The sequence below is a fragment of the Cucumis sativus genome, chromosome 5, assembly GCF_000004075.3.
Source record: "Cucumis sativus cultivar 9930 chromosome 5, Cucumber_9930_V3, whole genome shotgun sequence".
NCBI lineage: Eukaryota > Viridiplantae > Streptophyta > Magnoliopsida > Cucurbitales > Cucurbitaceae > Cucumis > Cucumis sativus.
Genome location: NC_026659.2, coordinates 4,414,878 through 4,434,516, shown reverse-complemented (window position 1 = coordinate 4,434,516; position 19,639 = coordinate 4,414,878). Strand labels below are relative to the sequence as shown.

The 19,639-nt window shown below is 27.8% G+C and overlaps 1 long non-coding RNA gene and 5 other non-coding genes across 8 annotated transcripts; 5 read left to right on the top strand and 1 right to left on the bottom strand.

Moving 5' to 3' along the window:
- Window positions 1-3,972: 3,972 nt before the first annotated feature.
- LOC116404187 lies at window positions 3,973-4,085 on the top strand. The gene has a single exon (XR_004217124.1). It is a non-coding gene; the product is annotated as a U5 spliceosomal RNA (small nuclear RNA).
- A 2,573-nt stretch (window positions 4,086-6,658) lies between these two features.
- LOC116404184 lies at window positions 6,659-6,771 on the top strand. Its single transcript, XR_004217121.1, has one exon. It is a non-coding gene; the product is annotated as a U5 spliceosomal RNA (small nuclear RNA).
- Window positions 6,772-7,693: 922 nt separating this feature from the next.
- Window positions 7,694-7,812, top strand: LOC116404188. Its single transcript, XR_004217125.1, has one exon. It is a non-coding gene; the product is annotated as a U5 spliceosomal RNA (small nuclear RNA).
- A 4,388-nt stretch (window positions 7,813-12,200) lies between these two features.
- On the top strand, window positions 12,201-12,317 carry LOC116404183. The gene has a single exon (XR_004217120.1). It is a non-coding gene; the product is annotated as a U5 spliceosomal RNA (small nuclear RNA).
- A 2,056-nt stretch (window positions 12,318-14,373) lies between these two features.
- Window positions 14,374-17,387, bottom strand: LOC116403702. 3 transcript variants are annotated; one of them, XR_004216524.1, is made up of 6 exons: window positions 16,948-17,380; window positions 16,601-16,671; window positions 16,253-16,323; window positions 15,657-15,976; window positions 15,284-15,410; window positions 14,374-14,621 (listed from the first exon to the last, which is right to left on the bottom strand). It is a non-coding gene; the product is annotated as an uncharacterized LOC116403702 (long non-coding RNA). The 3 variants fall into 3 exon arrangements; XR_004216522.1 differs by having other exon boundaries at window positions 15,657-16,323; window positions 16,948-17,387; XR_004216523.1 differs by lacking the exon at window positions 16,601-16,671 and having other exon boundaries at window positions 15,657-16,323; window positions 16,948-17,386.
- A 1,014-nt stretch (window positions 17,388-18,401) lies between these two features.
- On the top strand, window positions 18,402-18,518 carry LOC116404185. The gene has a single exon (XR_004217122.1). It is a non-coding gene; the product is annotated as a U5 spliceosomal RNA (small nuclear RNA).
- Window positions 18,519-19,639: the final 1,121 nt, after the last annotated feature.

The window sequence follows — 19,639 nt, the reverse complement described above, 5'->3', positions numbered from 1 at the left end:
TTTTGGCCATTCTAATTTAGACTTTCTTTCCCCCTCTTCTCTCTCCCTCGCTCCCTCTCTTTCTTTTTTCTTAGTTTAATAGCAATTATTAACATTACTTATGCCATAGACATTTTTTCTATTTTAAAATAAAAAAGTCAAAAATAAATTAGCTAATAAATTCTAAATTTAAATAGTTTTTATAGGCTCCTTCTCTAATTACATTTAAAAACATATATTCCATAAAAAAATAAAAATAAGAAATAACGAGAACGTATTATATAATCTTTAATCTTTCATGTTTTGATGAGTATATATATAAATTTTAAATTACGTTATAAATTTAATCTTTTTAAATCAAAATTAAAAGTTCATCAAATAAAATCAAAACTTTATAACTTAATAATTTTTGTTAGGAAAGTATAATGAGAATTATAAGTTTGATATCCTAACTAAACTAAATTTAAGTTGAGATACTTGTAATTTAACTAGTTTTCCTACTAAAACAATTTATTTGCTATCTCTTTTAATAGCACACTTTCTTTTGTTTGTTTATTTACTTACACATAACATGTACAAGACACATTTCTTACTATTTTTACGTCTAAAGAACCACATTTATTAAATCAAAATGTATATGTTTAATTCATTACCATACACTTTCTTTTTACAAAAAAAAGAAGTATCGATCGGGAGAATCAAATTAATTTAAGTCCGAAATTGATAGTATAAACTTTTATGTTAATTATTTTAGCTTTGGACGACAAACAAATTAGTTAACCATTTTATCATTAGTCGAATATTTTCTTTTGTTTGAAAGAATTAAAATCTTATTTTAAAAGCACTCTTCAATCACATTACATTTTCCCCATATATTCTATAGCAAATAGCGTTTTTAATTGTACAATTTTATATATAGAAAAAAGGTACTAATGTATAAAATGATTTGAATCACTGTTTTTTTTCCCTTTCAAATAAACAATAAACATTTTATAATAAACAAATGCTTAATTTCTTAAATTTGTTAGAAAAACAATTTATAATGCCTATAATATTGCATATTATTATTTGACTTGGTGGCATGATAAGTAAATAGTTCTTATTTTTATAACGATGTTAATGGACCGTATGGATTGTTTGGATTGCAGATATTGTTTCGTGGGTATAAATATTAAGAACGATTGTAATAGATATAAATTTTAAAATTAATAAGTAAATATATTACAACATTTTTTTTTGAAAAAAATTACAAACATAGCCAAGCTTATCAAAGTGATTGACTAATATTTTCAATATGATCTATCAGTGATAAACTTCTATATAGACTTTGACAAATTTTGCTATATTTGCAATTTATTTAAAAATATTGTCATATATGCAAATATTTTAAATTCAATTGCTATAGTCGCAACTATCTCAAATATTAAATATCTAAAATCTCATGTATGAGATAGTTAATGTCTATTTTTTTTATGCGCATAATAATTCATGTTTAAAAGTTAAATATTTGTGTTCAATCCAATAATTTGAATATAAAATCTAAAATTAAATAAAAAGTGTTTGCAAAAATTGTAAATAAAATTATGATAATAGAGTCAATGTTACTATATTTTATAAAATACAAAAAATAGCAAATCTAAAAGTTGATAGCCTTTTGATAGCCGTTTAATAGTTGTCTATTAATCGTGTGATAGCCGTCTGATATCATTAATTTTACCATATTCATAATATGCAAAAAAAAAAAAAAAAAAAGATATCATGGGTTGTTCATTAGTTTTTTAATCAATAAAATAAAAAACAAATATTTTAAAATTAAACACTAAAAACAATTAAATTAATAAAAAGTCAATTAGAATATTGATAATTACCCATAATACTTTATATTAAGTAGTTAAGACACATACTTTTTCCTATAAAATTTCAATAAGACATTTAATACCCTTTCTTGTTTCATAATTTCACTTTTTAAAATTAATTCGGAACTTTAAAACTGTATTTTAATATCCTAGAAAAGTATGAGATTTTTATGTTTAAAAGATGAACAATAAAAATGTAGCTTAAGTAATAATTTATAATTTAATATCAATTATTAATTACTATTAATCTTAATTAATTATTAAATATAAATATATTATTTAGGCTTAATAAACTACAAACAATATCTATTAATGCTATCTTAATTATTTAATATAAATTATTATTGCCAATGATTTACATTCATTTAATTTCCCAGTAAGTAAATTGTTTCTAATAAAAAAATAGAAATTTTAAAGAATATAACAAATCATATTTTTATAGATCGTTTAACGTTTTTTTTTTGTTATATTTGGTTATTCATAAGAATTTTTTATTTTTATTTTATTTATATAATTAATTAACGTAACCCTAAATTAATTTTATATTAAATTTAATTTATTTTTTAGCATTTAGTTAAGTAATTATTTAATTTTATTTGAATCGAACCCAAATGTTTAAACTATTTACCTTAAATATTCTACCATTCAAATATATACATAATCATTCAATATACTTAATAAATAAATAATTAATTAAACTATATTTTTCAACGTATATCTCCTCGACACAAACTCTCACACTTTTGTAAGATATTAAAAAACTCATGGCTCGATTTAAAAGAGTAATATACTATATGAAACAAACACATGAATATTGAATATCTATTTGAAACCCCATAAAAAAAACCTACGAAATAAATGTAGCCTAAGTGATATATACATATTATATCATATTAAAATTGAGTGATTTTCAAATTATTAAGAGTCACATTTAAACCCAACTCCACACACTTTTAATACTCAATATCAATTCAATGATTAATTTCACTTTTAAATATATTGTTTTGTACCGTAGACATTTTTCATATTTATAAACTAATAGAGATTTAAAGTTTCAACTATATGGTTAAATCAACATTTACGTGAATAGGGATTGCCACTTTATATATTTAACCAAAGGTGGCTTAACATATGTTGGAAGCTTGAGTTGAACCCATACCATTTCATCCTCATTATTAAAACATAATTTAAATCTTGTATTCTTCTAAGAATCTTATTATATAGTGTACTAAAAAAATAATATTATTATTTGGTACTATATAGTCTACTTTTGATTCATCTTTATCCATTTTGTTTTGAGCTTATACATCACTGTCTTCTTTCTCTTTTATCATTTCTTATGCACACTTTTTTCTTCTTCATATTTTTATTAATATAATTATTAATTATTAATTCATGAGATACACTTCATTTCAATTTAAATCTCAAATCAATTATATATTTACTTGACGGTTAAGGTATGTTCACTATAATATTTGTTTGACTTTATTAACGACTTCATCACGAGTAAATAATTAAGAATATATTTAAATTTTAGGTGAATAAAAACAATTTATAAGATTCAAACAAATTATAGACTGAATTTATAATTATCATAAAGATAGGTTCATGAATTTGTTTTCAATAGGACGATCCATTAAACTTGTTGAGGCTATTATTCAATGTGAGGATCTTGTTAAAGTTCTATTACGTTTGATTTATCTTCTCCCCTTGGACTAAAGTTGGTTCTCTAATCTGTTAATCCGTCTTAACCAATCTAACTCTAAAAGCAATCTTTCACAAGCAAATTTTGCTTTTGTTGATGATTTGTTATTTATTTATTTTTATATTATTTATCTCTACTATTATAATATATATGTAATATAGCATATAACAACTTTTTTAATAAAAAAAATCATTATAATTAAATTGGGAAATGAAAAATAGAAACGCGTCAAAAAAACAAAGAAAAATGCGTTTTCTCTTTTTTAATGCATAAGAATTTTCTGTCTTCAACAAACGAGAGAGCTATTAGTTTATGGGAAAACTGAACAATTGACATAAACTTGATGAGAAGTTCCCACATCGAAAAGAAGTGATTATAGTATTACACCTCACTCATATATAAAGAAGGCAAATCAACCTTTACAAATCACGGAGCCGTGCGGTGGGCACAAAGCGAACTATTCTTTCGCCTTTTACTAAAGAATACCGTGTGCTCGCCGCCTTCAGCGGCATACGCCTATTTTTGGAGGGCTTCCCTTCGGGGTTGGTCCCTATAATTTCAGTATCAATTTTCTTCCTAATAATATATATTTAATGTTTAGTTCTTTCCGTCTAATTTTATGAAATTCTAAGCTAACCATCAATTTAGTAAGAAGTTTCGTTTGTGAATGTATAGGCAAGTTTCTTGGAGGTTAAAATAGTAATAGATATTCAAATATTTAATTGATCAATTAAGAGTAATTTGATACAATTAAAATGTTAATATAAAAATTGATGAACCATGCCAATTTTATTTAGACTTCCAAATTACAATAATATACAATTCTCATCCGACGGCATAAATCGAAGTAAAAAATTTGTTATTCTACTAGAATAATCGTTATTTAAACACACATATATTATAAGTTTTAGTTTTAAGTTGGAATTTTAAATATTTTTCTTTTAACACTCGAAGTTTATTAGTAAGATTTGGTATGAAATTTTCAATTCAGTATATAAATTAATCAAGAAACAAGAAGATGACATTTGAACTGTGTATAACACCAAAATAACACCAACAAAATATTATTTAAAAGTACTCCATCTAAATTGTATATAAATTATTCAGCCAACCACAAAAATTATATGAATGCAAAGCACATCAGAAGTAAATATATAATAATGAAGTTTGTAGTAAGATAACATATCTTCTATTTAAAAGGAAAAAAGAAACAATAATCCACAACCACAGGTCTCTTACCACTAATAAATTATTGAGTTTTTGTGGACAACAACTTACAACACATTTGTATAGACTTGATGTCTTACATCATACATAAACCAATGTTTCCAATCATCCATTGTATTGAATTAAAGTTCATAAGCAACAAAAAAAGCTATTGTAAGCATAGTATAAACTTATTTTAAAATATTTATATTTTATTGATTTTCCAATATAATTGAAACCTGAACGTTTCTGTTAACATCAATGTTTTAAACTTTCTTAATAAGAATAAAGTAATTTGATATCTATTTAAAAAATTCAATTATTAAAAGAGCAAAACATAAAAAGTGAGGATTGGAAAAGTTTTGATGAAATTTGAATTTTTTATTTTAATCTAACAAAAAAGTGATTAATAAGTAACGACTTGGACTATTTCAATGGACCCATTTATTTATAATTATATATTATACAAGTTTATTTTAAAAGTTAATTTTATTAGAATGAGTTTCAAAGATTTAGGAGAAAAATTTTAATCATAAAGTTAAAAATATTTATTTACGAGTTAAGTTATATAAATTTAGTCTCAAAATGGAAAGGTTCATCAAAATTAGAGAAATCTACTTCTAACTAAAAAAAGTTTGAAAATTTAAAATGATAGGTAAATTATTAGCGAATTATATATATAATTTTAGGGTTGATTTGCTTATTTAACGAGCGTTACAAAGTATAGTGTTTTTTTTTAAGAAAAAAAACTTAAACAATGATGAGTCTATACAAACAAAAACCATTTAGAATTTAGAATTTAGAAGTATAAATTTATTGAATTTGCAATTTTTAAAATTTTAAAAATGAGTATAAATTTCTATTGTTTCTAACACTTTTAGTCCAATAAAAAGTGGGAAATTTAAATAAAAGATTTTTGGTTCACTTGAACTATGGATTTTATTTTTTAACTTATTGTTTAAACTTGTGCATTTTTTAATAATAAAGTAGTAATATTAAATTAAAGAGAAAATTAAAAAGAAATACCATTAAACTTTATTATTTGTTTTTAAAATATACTATAAAAGTGTTCAAAAGTTGAATTATTACTCTCAGGTCCAAGATTCAGAATTTGATTTTTCGACATTCTCCTACGATCCCTACAATCTAACAACATAAAATTATTCTAAGTCAAACATGTTTAACTTTAAAGTTTTTATGATTGAGTCATCGAAGAAAAATGTGCACTTTATTGGTACAAATAGTAACTTTTAATTCTTTTAAACCTTAGATCCATCTTATTTAGATGTGACATCGGTTTATTCATGTCTCCCTTTTAAACTCAAAGCGTTTACACACACTTCTTTAGAATATAAATAAGTGAGATAGACTAAGTCAACAAACCATGACATAAAATATAAATTGCTTAATCTTCATCTTTTTATGTAATAGAGAAAGTTTGTAACCTATATTTTATATTGTAAAATTCTTCCATTTTTTCATGGTTTTTACCCAAATTTATTTAGGAGTTTTCTCACACCCATTAGGTACCATTCTCTTGGTTATTTTTCATCATTTTTATTATTCACAAACTAGTATATCCTTAAATTTATGTTCAAACGTCATTATATTTTCTTCTTATATATTTTTACAATAATCTTATTCATAATCATTTAATCATAATTCATATATATATATATATATATAATTTTAATTTATAGAGCATATTAGAATTTAAAACCAAAAAATAGAAAATAGAAAATTTAAAATATACATTTAATAATGTAAAATAAACTGATAGAGGATTACAGCTAACATCCAATAGTTGAGTAAAACATTTTAGAAGAAGAAACTCCCACATCGAATAAAAGTACTTCAAACAACCCTTCCATCTACTACATAATGGTGCTCACGATGCCCTTCCAATCCACGGAGCCGTGCGGTGAGTACAGAGCGAACTATTCTTTCGCCTTTTACTAAAGAATACCGTGTGCTCGCCGCTCATAGCGGCATACGCCTATTTTTGGAGGGCCTTTCCTTTGGGATTGGTCCCTACAATTTCAGTTTCGAACTTTATTTATTACTTACTTTTTACGTACTGCCTGGTCTTCTTTATGTGAAATTGCTTCTTAACTTGAAAATTATTGAATCGGTGGCAAGTATGATGGTGTATTGGTATGTAAAACAGTTAACTGACTCAAATATGTAAGTAGTAATACTTTGAAAATGTGGATAAATAATCTTTTCTTATCTCATAAACAAAAATTAACACACTTTCAAGAAGAAAAATTGAATTGCAATAAAGTATCCAAGTTCTACTTCAAATTATAGAATGTGTGATAAAGTATAAAGTTGAAACGTGTATCTTTTCCCATTTCTTTAATTTAGTGTTATCATAGGTATGAACTGAATTAAGGTCATATTAATTCCTTCTCTTTTATTTATTTATATTTTCAACTATAATTTTTCTAAAACATAATTTTAAATCTTTCTTTCTACTCAGTTCACCGTTTCCAATTTCATTATTTCATCTAATATCTTCATGTATCAAACATGCCCTCATCATGTATCAAATCCTCCAATTTATGGATGTATCAATGGCCCATCGAAGTATTTTGGAATCCTTATAAGTTATTCACCATCAATTCATCAAATTTGGATCACGAACTTCAAAGTTAAAAGAAAAGGGAAGCTTAGATCTTATTCCCGAAGGAAAAACTGAATATTTTTTAATAAAAGTAGAAGAGAAAATAAATAAAGTGATAAATAAGAGTGAAAGAATGAGTTCCAAAATGAAGACATTCCGTTGGTTTATTTAGAAGAAGAGCAACGTTAAGCAAAAAAGAAAACTGAAAATTGAAGAAGAGTATACCCTTGGAAGCTGAAAATCCCACATCGAAAAGAAATTCCGTAGTGAACGTGGCCTCTGCTTACATAATGCAATCGACATTTTCAGTTGGAGAGGATGAAGCCGTGCGGTGAACTCACAGCGAATTATTCTTTCGCCTTTTACTAAAGGATACCGTGTGTTCGCCGTTTCAAGCGGCATACGCCTATTTTTGGAGGGACCTATTTTACGATTGGTCCTTACATCAAATTTATTTATGAAATCTTGTATTACCAACGTTCATCGAAGTGAAACTATCTTATTTCGAACTGAAATTAAATGGCATAGGTGTTTGGCTTAAATTTTGTAGTTGTCAATTGAACTAAGCAAGGGTTCAATCACTAAAACTCTTTTTGTAGAGTTTTCAAGGGGGAGATTGGGCCCAATTAATAGACATGGGGTTATGGCCCAATCTTTTTCTTTGGTAATGAATTGGATTTTGTGAACATTACATAATAATATATAGCCAGGTTTTTTAGTAATGCTCCATCTCCCTCTATTGGCATTGGCCTTAAATGGGTTTAAAAAATGCCCTATAACCTACGTTAGTAAATATGAATCACAATTGTTTCTTTCTAATTTTGGAAAGGATTTTAATCTAACAATATTTCATTAGGATTGCCTGATAAAACCTTCAAAGTTCTCAACCCCACATTTTGCTATATTTAAATTTTTCTATCTCTTTTGTCACTCCTTTCGTTGGGTGTATGTAATAATGAATTGTTAATAGTCTAATTTGCTTTCTTTCTTATCGTTGTAGTGTTGATTAAAACACTTCTTTTAACTATACTGAGTGAATAATTAAATTGTGGAGTTAATTACCTTTTAATGTCATGTTGAATATTTTATAAAAGAAATGGAATCAAGTGATGAATAATAGTGCTGAATGGGATGCCTCATGGCTACATTGAGTTGGCGAAGACATGGTACTGCAACTCCTCTTGTGCTCCGATTGGGTCATTGGAGGGAGATAAAAGTTGATTATTCTACCCATTGATTGAGTTGTAAATTCACTAATAAATGTTTTTTTTATGCCTTCTCTCAACATAAAACTTTAAATCGTCCAAGTTTTCTTGAATTTGTAGCTCTAAACTCATCAAGAACAAAAGAGATGTTATTGTCTTAGTTTTCAATTTTCAAATCTTCAAAGATTGGATTTTACCTTAAAACGAGTGATCATAAAGTATACCTTTGTGGGGTTTTCAAATGTCTTAGCTGGGCTTGGATCCAATTACCTTTTGGGCCCAAGAATTTGACGTTGGGTTTGGGTTGAGAGCCCAACATATTCTGAGTAATTCTTTACTACGTGTCCTGAATTGGATTGAACATCGAGCCCGGATGACTAAATCATTGTTGAATTTAGGGATTGTTGCAAATTTAGTAATTAAATTCAAATTAATTAAGTATATAGCACAATTTTAAAAAATTTGCAAATATAGCAAAAATTGTCAAATTCTATAAATGATATAAGTCTATCACTGATAGACCATGTTGCAAATATTGGTCTATCACTGATATACCATATGAAATCTATCAGCGATACAAGTCTATTAGTGATAGTTTTGCTATATTTGCAACTTTTTTAAAATGTTGTTATATCCTTAATTATTATTTCTAAAATAGTCATCCATTGCAATTTTCATTGAATTTAATCAACCTTATCTCAGTGACAATATGATAAAAAAGAGACACGTGATAATGTCTTTTAGGGTTTTTTTTTTAAATATAAATAACAATATAAAGTACAAAAATTAGTCCAGTCAATACGTGATAAATCAGCTACACGATCGTGTAAATTTTAATACACTATCTCGGACATATCATGTCTCGAGATGAAAGAATTATGACTTTAATTCATTTGATATCAAAATACAGTGCACCGAGATGACCTGATATGAAAGACAGAAGTGTAGATCTACACGATCTTGTACTTTATTTTAAAACAATGACTTTCAAATTTAAACGATCACGTGTAAATCATGATACACAATCTCGGGCCTTAGTTGCACCGAAATGCCCCGAAGCCTTTAGTTCATTTGATCTCGGGTATACAATGCCCATAGATGTCTAGGGATGAAAAAATTCTTTCTTTAGTTATTGGATCTTGGGACTTAGTGACATCAGATGAAATAATTTTACCTTTATATTATTCGATCTTGGGAATACATTGCCTGAGATGGCTTGGAATGAAATAATTTTGCCTTTATTTTATTTGATCTTGGGCCTTAATTGCACTAAGAGAGATCATGACTAATAAATCACAAATAAGATATAAATCACGACGACATATATGAAATTTTTGAAAAAATGATCGCAGTCATGAAATTTTGTTAATTTGTTATACATACTATAAATATTTTGAATGTGTTATATTTATGTAAATTACTGTCCCATCATCTCTTTTTTCTCATTCATTTGTTTCTAATTAAATTTGAATGGAAGAGCTGAAATTAAAATTTAATTGGCCCTCAAAAATTGGTAAAATGTGAGTAATTTTGAATGTGATGAATAGGCAAAATATGATGGAATGAATTATATATATATGTTTATATATTTCAATGCTTCCATGTGCTTAACACATGCTCCAACTAAAGTAGACTAAATAATTTATATCATAGCAATATACTACTAGGTAGACTCAAAAGTGTAAAATTAATACCCATCTTAGTGGTTGGAATAACTATTTGGTGATTTTTTTTTCTTTCATTGTTTATAAATGTAACATTTACATACCATCTGTTTTCTTTCATTGCAACTCTATACACCCATTTATATCTTTGTTTTCTTTTTCGGGAACAAGTTGCATAAATCATACTTAACCACAAGAAATAGAATATATAACACAGTTTAAATTACAAAAAGAAAAAACAAATTGTTTGAGTAGAAAAACACCCTTCAATTTTTTAAAGTTTAAAGAATAGCCATAAACTTTAAAAAATATTTCGGTTAGGAGAGAAAACGTTAAAATTTTGTTTAAAAAACAACTCTAAACTAATCAAATATTTTATAAATAACTTTAAGTTTACATTTTTCTTTTTTAAAAATTACTTTCAATCATTCAAAATTTAGAACGATTTTCTCACCAACTAAAATAAAAACAAAATTTTAAGTTAAAATCTTAGTTTTAAATTTATTTGATTGCTCTTAACGTACACTCATAGATCACGAAATGTATTCGACTATTAACATATAGTTTGATAGATCTACTAATGTAAGATTTTTTTTTTAAAAAAATTTAACTGGTTGTGTTTTTAGTATGTTTTCAGGAGATTTGTTTTTTAAACTTCGTGAAAGTTTATGGAATTTTATATTTTAACCAAGATTTAAAATATTGATGTTGATCAATGGATATTTCTTAAAAATTATAAAAATAAAATAAATTTGGAGTAGTAAACAAATATTTTATTATTTTCAAATAAGTATACATGTCTTCTATTTATACTAGAATATGTGTCATTTTATGTTTATTTTTGTAGTTCATGACTTTTTTATTTTGTAATGGAAATATCGATTCACCTTTTCTATTGCTATTGAAGCAATGTAAATGTGAAAATATTCATAGATATATCGACATATCGTTGAAAATTTAGAGCTATAGTTTTAACTTAATTTTTTTTTGTTTTGATTGTGGGAGTTGGAAAAATGGAAGTAGTTTTAATTTTTTTTAAAAGTTTAAACGTGTTTATGAACTTTTCATAGTTCATGAGTATTTTTATACAAAATTTTAACGGCTTCCATAAAAAACCAATAGCAACGATATTTTTGAACAATTTTCGAAAATTTAAGGTTATTTTTGAAATTTTGATCTTTTTGAACTTTTTTTAAAAAAATAATGTAAATTTTGACTATGTAAAACTATTAACAAAAATAAGTGTTTGTAGGCAAAGTTGTAAATGGGGTACACGACTTTCATAAAGTGAATCCTGCACCTTACATTTTTCTCTTTTATATATATATAAATTCTGCTCGCTTCACACTTTTTTCATTATTTATATACAATATAAATGAGTCTTACATATTCTTATTTTTCTCAATAATATATATATATATATATATATATATATATATATATATATATATATATATATATATATATTAAATATTTCATTTATAAAGATATATTTCTTTATTAAATTAGCTTTTTTTTTTTTTCTATTTTTATTCTTTATATATGTAAATATATTAAATATCTCAGTTTTTCGTCACCATAAGATAACAAACCGTTCCAATTTCAAAATCACACCAATATATCATTTAGAGCAATCAAAAGCATCCTTTTTATTATCTTTGAAATTTATTGTACAACATTCATTATACATTTTCTCCCACCTTCAAATATTTCACAATTTTCAAAATAGAGTTTATAATTTTCAAGAAACATAAATTCAAAAATAAAACATATTAATAAATGCCTCAAAAAAGTAACCACGTGGCAGCTTTCCTTTGGAGCAGCAACCCAAAAGAAAAAGAAAATAAACAAAGCGAAAGCAGCTTTTGAAAGGAAAACTTCCCACATCGGAAGAAGTTTGTAAGTGAATTCGTCCAGTGCCTATTTAAACTCGCTGTACATATCAATTGAAAGACACGGAGCCGTGCGGTGAGCACAGAGCGAACTATTCTTTCGCCTTTTACTAAAGAATACCGTGTGCTCGCCGCTCATAGCGGCATACGCCTATTTTTGGAGGGCCTTCCTTCGGGTGGGTCCCTACAATACCAAGTACCAATTTTTAAATCTACTCGTAACATTGTGTAACGTATTCTTTTGTATTTTAATAACGTATTTGCCTTCTATATTAAGAGTAAGGTTCAGATTATCATATTTTATGGTTATGTTGCTGAGATATTAGTCAGTTACAATCTTGTTTACGACGCAGAGTTATAGTTTTTTTAAAATGATTAATAATTGGGGGGAAGGAAAACATGTAATATTATATTATTTTATGGAAATGATTGATACGGGAAGGTAAGGAAAGGAAGTGAAAGTGAAGTATGATGATGGTGTATGGAGAGCTGATTGATAATAAATCAACTTATTGCAAATGATGTCGTTACTGAATTATATAGTAGATGCATATATTTTTTAAATATAAAGGCAAAATATATACTTGAATTTATATATTGCACGTATATTGAAATGTTTATTTATGCATGTAATTAATCTATACATAAATTAGTAATTAATCATTGCACTATATTTTTTATATTAAAGACTTGATATGCCCTCTTACCAGGGCGCATGTCTATTCACGTCCGCAGCACACATTGGCATCCTACCTAAACCCAACTAATCTCACAGTTTTGTGCACCAATGCCCAGCCGCCCCCTAAACCCATCGATGAAAATTTACCACCGTAGTTTTAACTTCAAATTTTGATTTTTATAGTGGATGTTGGATTAATGGAAGTATTTTTTTTAAAAGTTTAAATGTGTTTATGAACTTCTTAATAATTGAAGTATTTTTGAAAGAAAGCTTTAATGGATTTCATAAAAAACTAATAGTAATGATGTTTTTGAACCATTTTCGAAAGTTTAAGATCATTTTAAAAACTTCGATCTTAAATTTTTTTAAGTTTATGAATGTTTTTGACATAAACCATAAAGTCGAGAAACATTTTGTAATAATTAAACATATAAAAAATGATAAAAGAATTGCCTATATAGCACAAAAGTTGGTAAAACAAACTAAAAAGCTCACGTCCAACTACCATTTCAAAGATTTCCTTTCAATTTCTCAAAATTGAAAGATATCAGTAATAACACTCATAATTTATAGTTGTCATTACAAGTGACTTTCAATTTAAAAAATGTGTTACCAATTGTTATTATTAATAACGACTATCAATTACGGTCATTAAAGGACAAACTTTACTAATTGACTAATCAACATTTGCTATGATATGTATTTTATTGTTGTGTTCAATTTTTAATTCATTTCCTTATTTGTGCTACTTGCTATATTCGATCGGAACATATCTAAATCTATAGATAAAGTTAAGACACTCCAAGTTTTACCTTACCTATATATTGATTCAAACTTGCTTAGTTTGAAAGCAACCATAATAAATTGAAGCTATAAACTATAAAGTACTTGGATTGATCACACAAGCAAATTTATATTTTAAAGCTCAGTTATATCTTTTAATGCTAACAAATTTTGAGTATGTATAATACATTTCAATTGGAAACTCAACGTTAACTATTAATTTTTGAAACATTGTCACTAGTACAAAAGTGGTCTACGACGACAGTTATTTACTGTCGCGAACGGATTTCGCGACAGTTATTTTCAGTCATAGAAGCGGGAGTCATGGAAAGGCCTTCGACGACAGTTTTTGAAAACTGTCGCAATAGGTTATTTTATGACATGAAATAAATGTCGTTAATCAACATTCAACGACATTCAATAACTGTCATAATTTATTTTATGACATTCAATAACTATCATCATTTCTTTATTAACGACAGTTAAATAATTGTCACGAATTCTATTATCGTGACATGTATTAATTGTCATGAATATGTTTTTCGCGACAGTTTTTTTTTGTAAAAATGTCATTGTTTAGTTATTGACGACATTTTTTTCCAGTCAACGATTGTGCAATCGTGACAGTTTTTCGATAACATTAAATGTCATTGTTTTGCTAGTGACGACATTTTTTCCAGTCAAATATATTGCAACTCCACCATTACACGAACCATTAGAATGACAATAATGTAGCTGAGAATGACAAATTTGAAATTATACAAGTTTCACACCAATGTACAAAAAAATAGCCAACACTTTAATATATATACACTATAATACGATTTATAATATTTGTACATCTTAATACAAGTTTCAATAATCCACATGTACGAAATACTAGCCCTTAATCAAAAAATATTTTAAATAGCATTAGAATACATCTAACAAGATTTTCTGCAGAAGCATAAACGACCAACCGAGAATGTTCGTCTCTGGAAATGTTCTTTGAAAGAAAACTCATGAAGTTGTCGACTCCAGTTGAACCTACAAAGACAACATGAATATAAGTATCCATAACACATACGTACAGTCAATGAGTAACTAAATCAATGTCTCAACAAAATACAGAACACAAACAAGAACTTCAACACTTGATTCCATGAAATGAAAAGAAGCACATGAGGACTACATTAGGCAAACGATCATTAAATAATAGTGTGAAGAAGTGTAATCCCAAATGATCAAAAAGTTGGACAATCAATCTAACCTGGTTTGGCGATACATAAAGTGGGTTCTCATACCAACAGTTGATGGAAAATTGAACATGTAAGTTTAAAGGATAACAATCAATTATATGGAAATGTATACAGTGAACTAGAAAAACAATGAAATCATTGACATAAGAAAGAAAAATAGCAAGATCCCCAACTAGGACTCCTAAAAACTATTCCCCAAAATCTGCTTAATCTCAAACTCTTCAAATCAATTAATTTTTTGCCATGCCAAATTCCTTTCCTAATGACGATTGTATGCCTCATATCTTAAGAACGACACTTCTGACATTTATCTATATATACCTTAACGTACTTCACTAAAAACACGCATTGTTCCTCAAGTGGTGTTGCTAACGGAGTGATGGTTATAAATAAAGCATGATCATGGTTAGTATTAAATTCTGTAGCAAGTAGGAAATAAATAAAGCATACCTGGTAATTCCAGAACCAGATATGGTCATCAACAATAGAGAAAACAAATGGCATTAACTAAAAACTTCACAGATGGCCCACTAGGGCACTTTGCCATACATAGATAAAGATCTTTATGTTTTCTGCACTGGAATTAGAGAAAAAAATATCAATGAGTGGAAAAATATGATCGCAATGTACAAACATGATGAGAAGGCCATATAGGAAAGTAATATAATGAAAAGCAAAAGGATAGTTAAAACATCCTTATAAGTTATACACCACAAGAATAAAACCAAAATGTTATCATCCTATATCTAATTAAAAATAAAAATTAGAAAACATTGTACCTTAAAAATTCCAGATTACGACAGTGCAATGAAAAGGTTCTAACCTCGAAAAATAGGCTGGAAGAACAACCTTTGAGCTCAACCAGCTCATTCAGTGTTGCACCCTTGCTGGACCTCGACTCCACCTTGTTATCCTTCTTACAAAGAAAACATATAGATCATTCACAAGTCCTTAAACCAAAGTAATACCATTCTATAAGTGTACAACTCACTCGTTTTCTCTTTAATCTTAACTCTTGGTGTCATGTAAACCACTACTGAAACTTTACCCATGATGATGATTACCAAAATCATAACTTTTAAATATAATAACTATGCGTATACACGTATGCATGAGGTCTCATGATTTTAATCAGTAGATGTCCTGAAACATAATCATATGACACAAGAGAATAACAAATATCAAAGGCGTTTCAAGTTTAAAACAATTACAAATAACATTTTATTATACTTCACATCTGGAAGCTCGAACACAAAATTCAACATACTCACTAACAACACATCACAAACACATATAACCCTAGACAAATTACAGCAAACAAATCCCAACAACCCGGCACTTAAGGCAAATTGGTAGTTAAGTTACTTTATTGACTAGTTTGACACAACTTAAGGCAAAGTACAAAGTTTAAGATCTCACATTTCATTTTTCATTCTTTTTTTCTCAAAGCTTCAGCCCATAGCCATGACATCTCCTTTGGCCTTGATTTCCTAATTCGAACGAACAAAAATCAATCAAAAATCAACCAAATGCTTCATTGAGGCATTTCATCAAACACATTGTAAGCTACCAAAATGTTTCACATCTGGAAGCTCGAACACAAAATTCAACATACTCACTAACAACACATCACAAACACACATAACCCTAGACAAATTACAGCAAACAAATCCCAACAACCCGGCACTTAAGGCAAATTGGTAGTTAAGTTACTTTATTGACTAGTTTGACACAACTTAAGGCAAAGTACAAAGTTTAAGATCTCACATTTCATTTTTCATTCTTTTCTTCTCAAAGCTTCAGCCCATAGCCATGACATCTCCTTTGGCCTTGATTTCCTAATTCGAACGAACAAAAATCAATCAAAAATCAACCAAATGCTTCATTGAGGCATTTCATCAAACACATTGTAAGCTACCAAAATGTTTCATCACCAACCTACACAAATTCTTGAAAACAAAGAAAATAATTTTAAAGATTGCAAAGAAATCGACACTAGCCATGACATCTCTTTTGGAAATGAGGATAAGATCTTACCGGCGAAACAATCCAATGGAGACAATGAAGAACTTCATAGAGAGAGAGAGAGAGAGAGATAAGGAAGAGAAGCTTACCGGCGGAGCGGTGGCGGTTTTGCTTCGCGAACGGAGAGAAGGGGAAGGATGGGGCGGCTGGGCTGCGGCGGAAAGAAAGACGGAAGGGAACGGCGGAAGGAAAAGAGAAAAGAGAAGGAAAGGAGAAGGAGACGGTGGAGTCGTCGCGGCGTACGGGAGGAAGGAGAAGAGGCGCGGCGGTTGCGGCTGGGGAGAAGGGGAAGGACGCACGGGAGGAAGAAGGAAATAGGGAAAAGAAAGAAAAAGGAAAAAGAAAAGAAAAGGAAAAAAGAAAAAAATTTCAACCCTAACATTCTATGACAGTTAATAACTGTCACGAAAAGTGTTTTCCGAAAAATTCCGTCTTTTCCCGCCAAAAACGCGAAATTTTATATTTCGTGACAGTTTTTTTTTCTTCCATTCATTTTTTGAGATATATAACTGTCATTGTAGGGTAGTTTTCTTCTAGTGTGTTATGAACCCACAAAATTTTCAAATGAATTTGAATCTTTGTTGCACAAAAAGAAATATATATCTATATAAAAGGTCAACTCATTTTCTTTACTAATTGGTCACTCCACATTTTCACATTTGAATTGTTATCAACTCACATGCTCCAAGTACATGATGATCAAAGGTCATAACTCAAGGTGGCATGCAACTAATGGGTGTTTTACCCTATTAAGTGAAGGTGGCATGCAACTAATTGGTGTTTTACCCTATTAAATACTTCACTTTACTAACCATTAATATCTAAATGTTTGTGACGATTTCTTGTGTAGATTAATTCAATACAAACACTAAATTGTTAAGCACTAATGAGAGTTGTCTCACAATCTTTTTTCTTGAACAAGTTCGGAAGGGGGATTTTCTATACAAGTTTAAGGAAATACAAAAAGATTTTCAATAATTTTTATCAAATAACATATGGGAGAAATTGAATTATTAAAAGTAAAAAACTAAAGTTAAACTAAATTTCTATAAAATAAAAGGAAAAAAAAATATATTTCCTATTTATCTACTTATTACATATTGGAGTGATCGGCCATATTTGATATATAAATATTTTTCATCATCATAAGATAGCAACCCCATCCAATTTCAACATCACACCAATATATCTTTTATAGCACTCAAAACTATCCTTTTCTCTATCTTTTAAATTTATTGTATTCATCCAACATTGATTATAGATTTTCACACCTTCAATTATTTCATAAATTTCGAAAAAGAGTTTATAATTTTCAAGAAAGGGAAATTCAGAAATAAAACAAATTAACAAATGCCCATGCTGAATAGAATAACCACGTGGCAGCTTTCCTTTGGAGCAGCAACCCTAAAAGAAAGAAAAGAAAAAAAATAAAGGAAGCAAAAGCAGATTTGAAAGTAAAACTTCCCACATCGGAAAGAAGTTGGTAAGGGAATTCGTCCAGTGCCTATTTAAACTTTGTATCCTTCCCCATTGAAAGTCACGGAGCCGTGCGGTGAGTACAGAGCGAACTATTCTTTCGCCTTTTACTAAAGAATACCGTGTGCTCGCCGCTCATAGCGGCATACGCCTATTTTTGGAGGGCCTTACTTCGGGTGAGCCCCTACAATAGTAAGAACCAAAATTATTAAATCTGTAGGTGACAGAGGAGCCGGTAAGTATTTGTGTAGAAATTACGTACTTGCATTTTGTTTTTCTATAATGAAAGTACTTTGAAATCAATGACTTTTTAATTAATAATAACGTATTTCACTTGTTGAATTTTATGTTGATGACTTGAAGATTTTTGGTCTCTTAACTTTTTAATTAGAAAATTTATTATTATAGATTTTTTTAAATGACAAAGAATGGAAGGGAAGAAAAACATGTAATATTGTAGTATTTCTTTTAGAAAAGGACTGAAACGGGATGGGTAAGGGCAGGAAGAATTGAAAGTGCGGAGAAGAAAAGTGAACTATGATGGTGTATTGCAAATGATGTGGTTACTGAATTATAAGCAGACGCGAATATCTTTTTAAATATAAAGGCAAAATATGTACTTCGAAATATTTATCTATGCATGTAATTAATCTAAACATAAATTAGTAATTAATCATAGATCTATATTTTTTTATATTAAATTCTTATGGGGTATTAGGGGGAAGGGTTAGATTAACCAACCCTTGTTGGGAAAAAGGTTATCAAGTTTTACTCTTAACTTTTCTTCTCTATCATTCTTCAACCTTTTCTCATTTATAATTAATTAATTTAAGTTTGAATATTATTTAATCTTTTTTCATTTATAATTTTCTCAATCATTCCTTGAACTTCTTACATTTATAATTAATAGTTTGAATATTATTTAATCATTTTTTAAATTTATAACTTATAAATATCTCATTATAATTAATCAATTTAAGTGTGAATATTATTTAATCATTATTTAATTTTTAATTTATATATTTATGAACTTTCTTAATTTTAATCTTATTTTAAAAATACAAAATTTACGGTTAATCAACTCAATCTTCAAATATTCAAATTCATATAAATATATTTGTGAAATTAAAATTTCGATATTAATCTCATCTTTGTTATATTTTGTTAAATAACTTAATTGAATTCATATTAAATTAAAGATACAATTTTAAGTTATAAGGTTTACATAAAAAGTCAATTCAAATACGTCCGTACGGTCGAAACGAATTCATAAAAGAAATGAATGGAAGTGTGTGGTGTTGGATA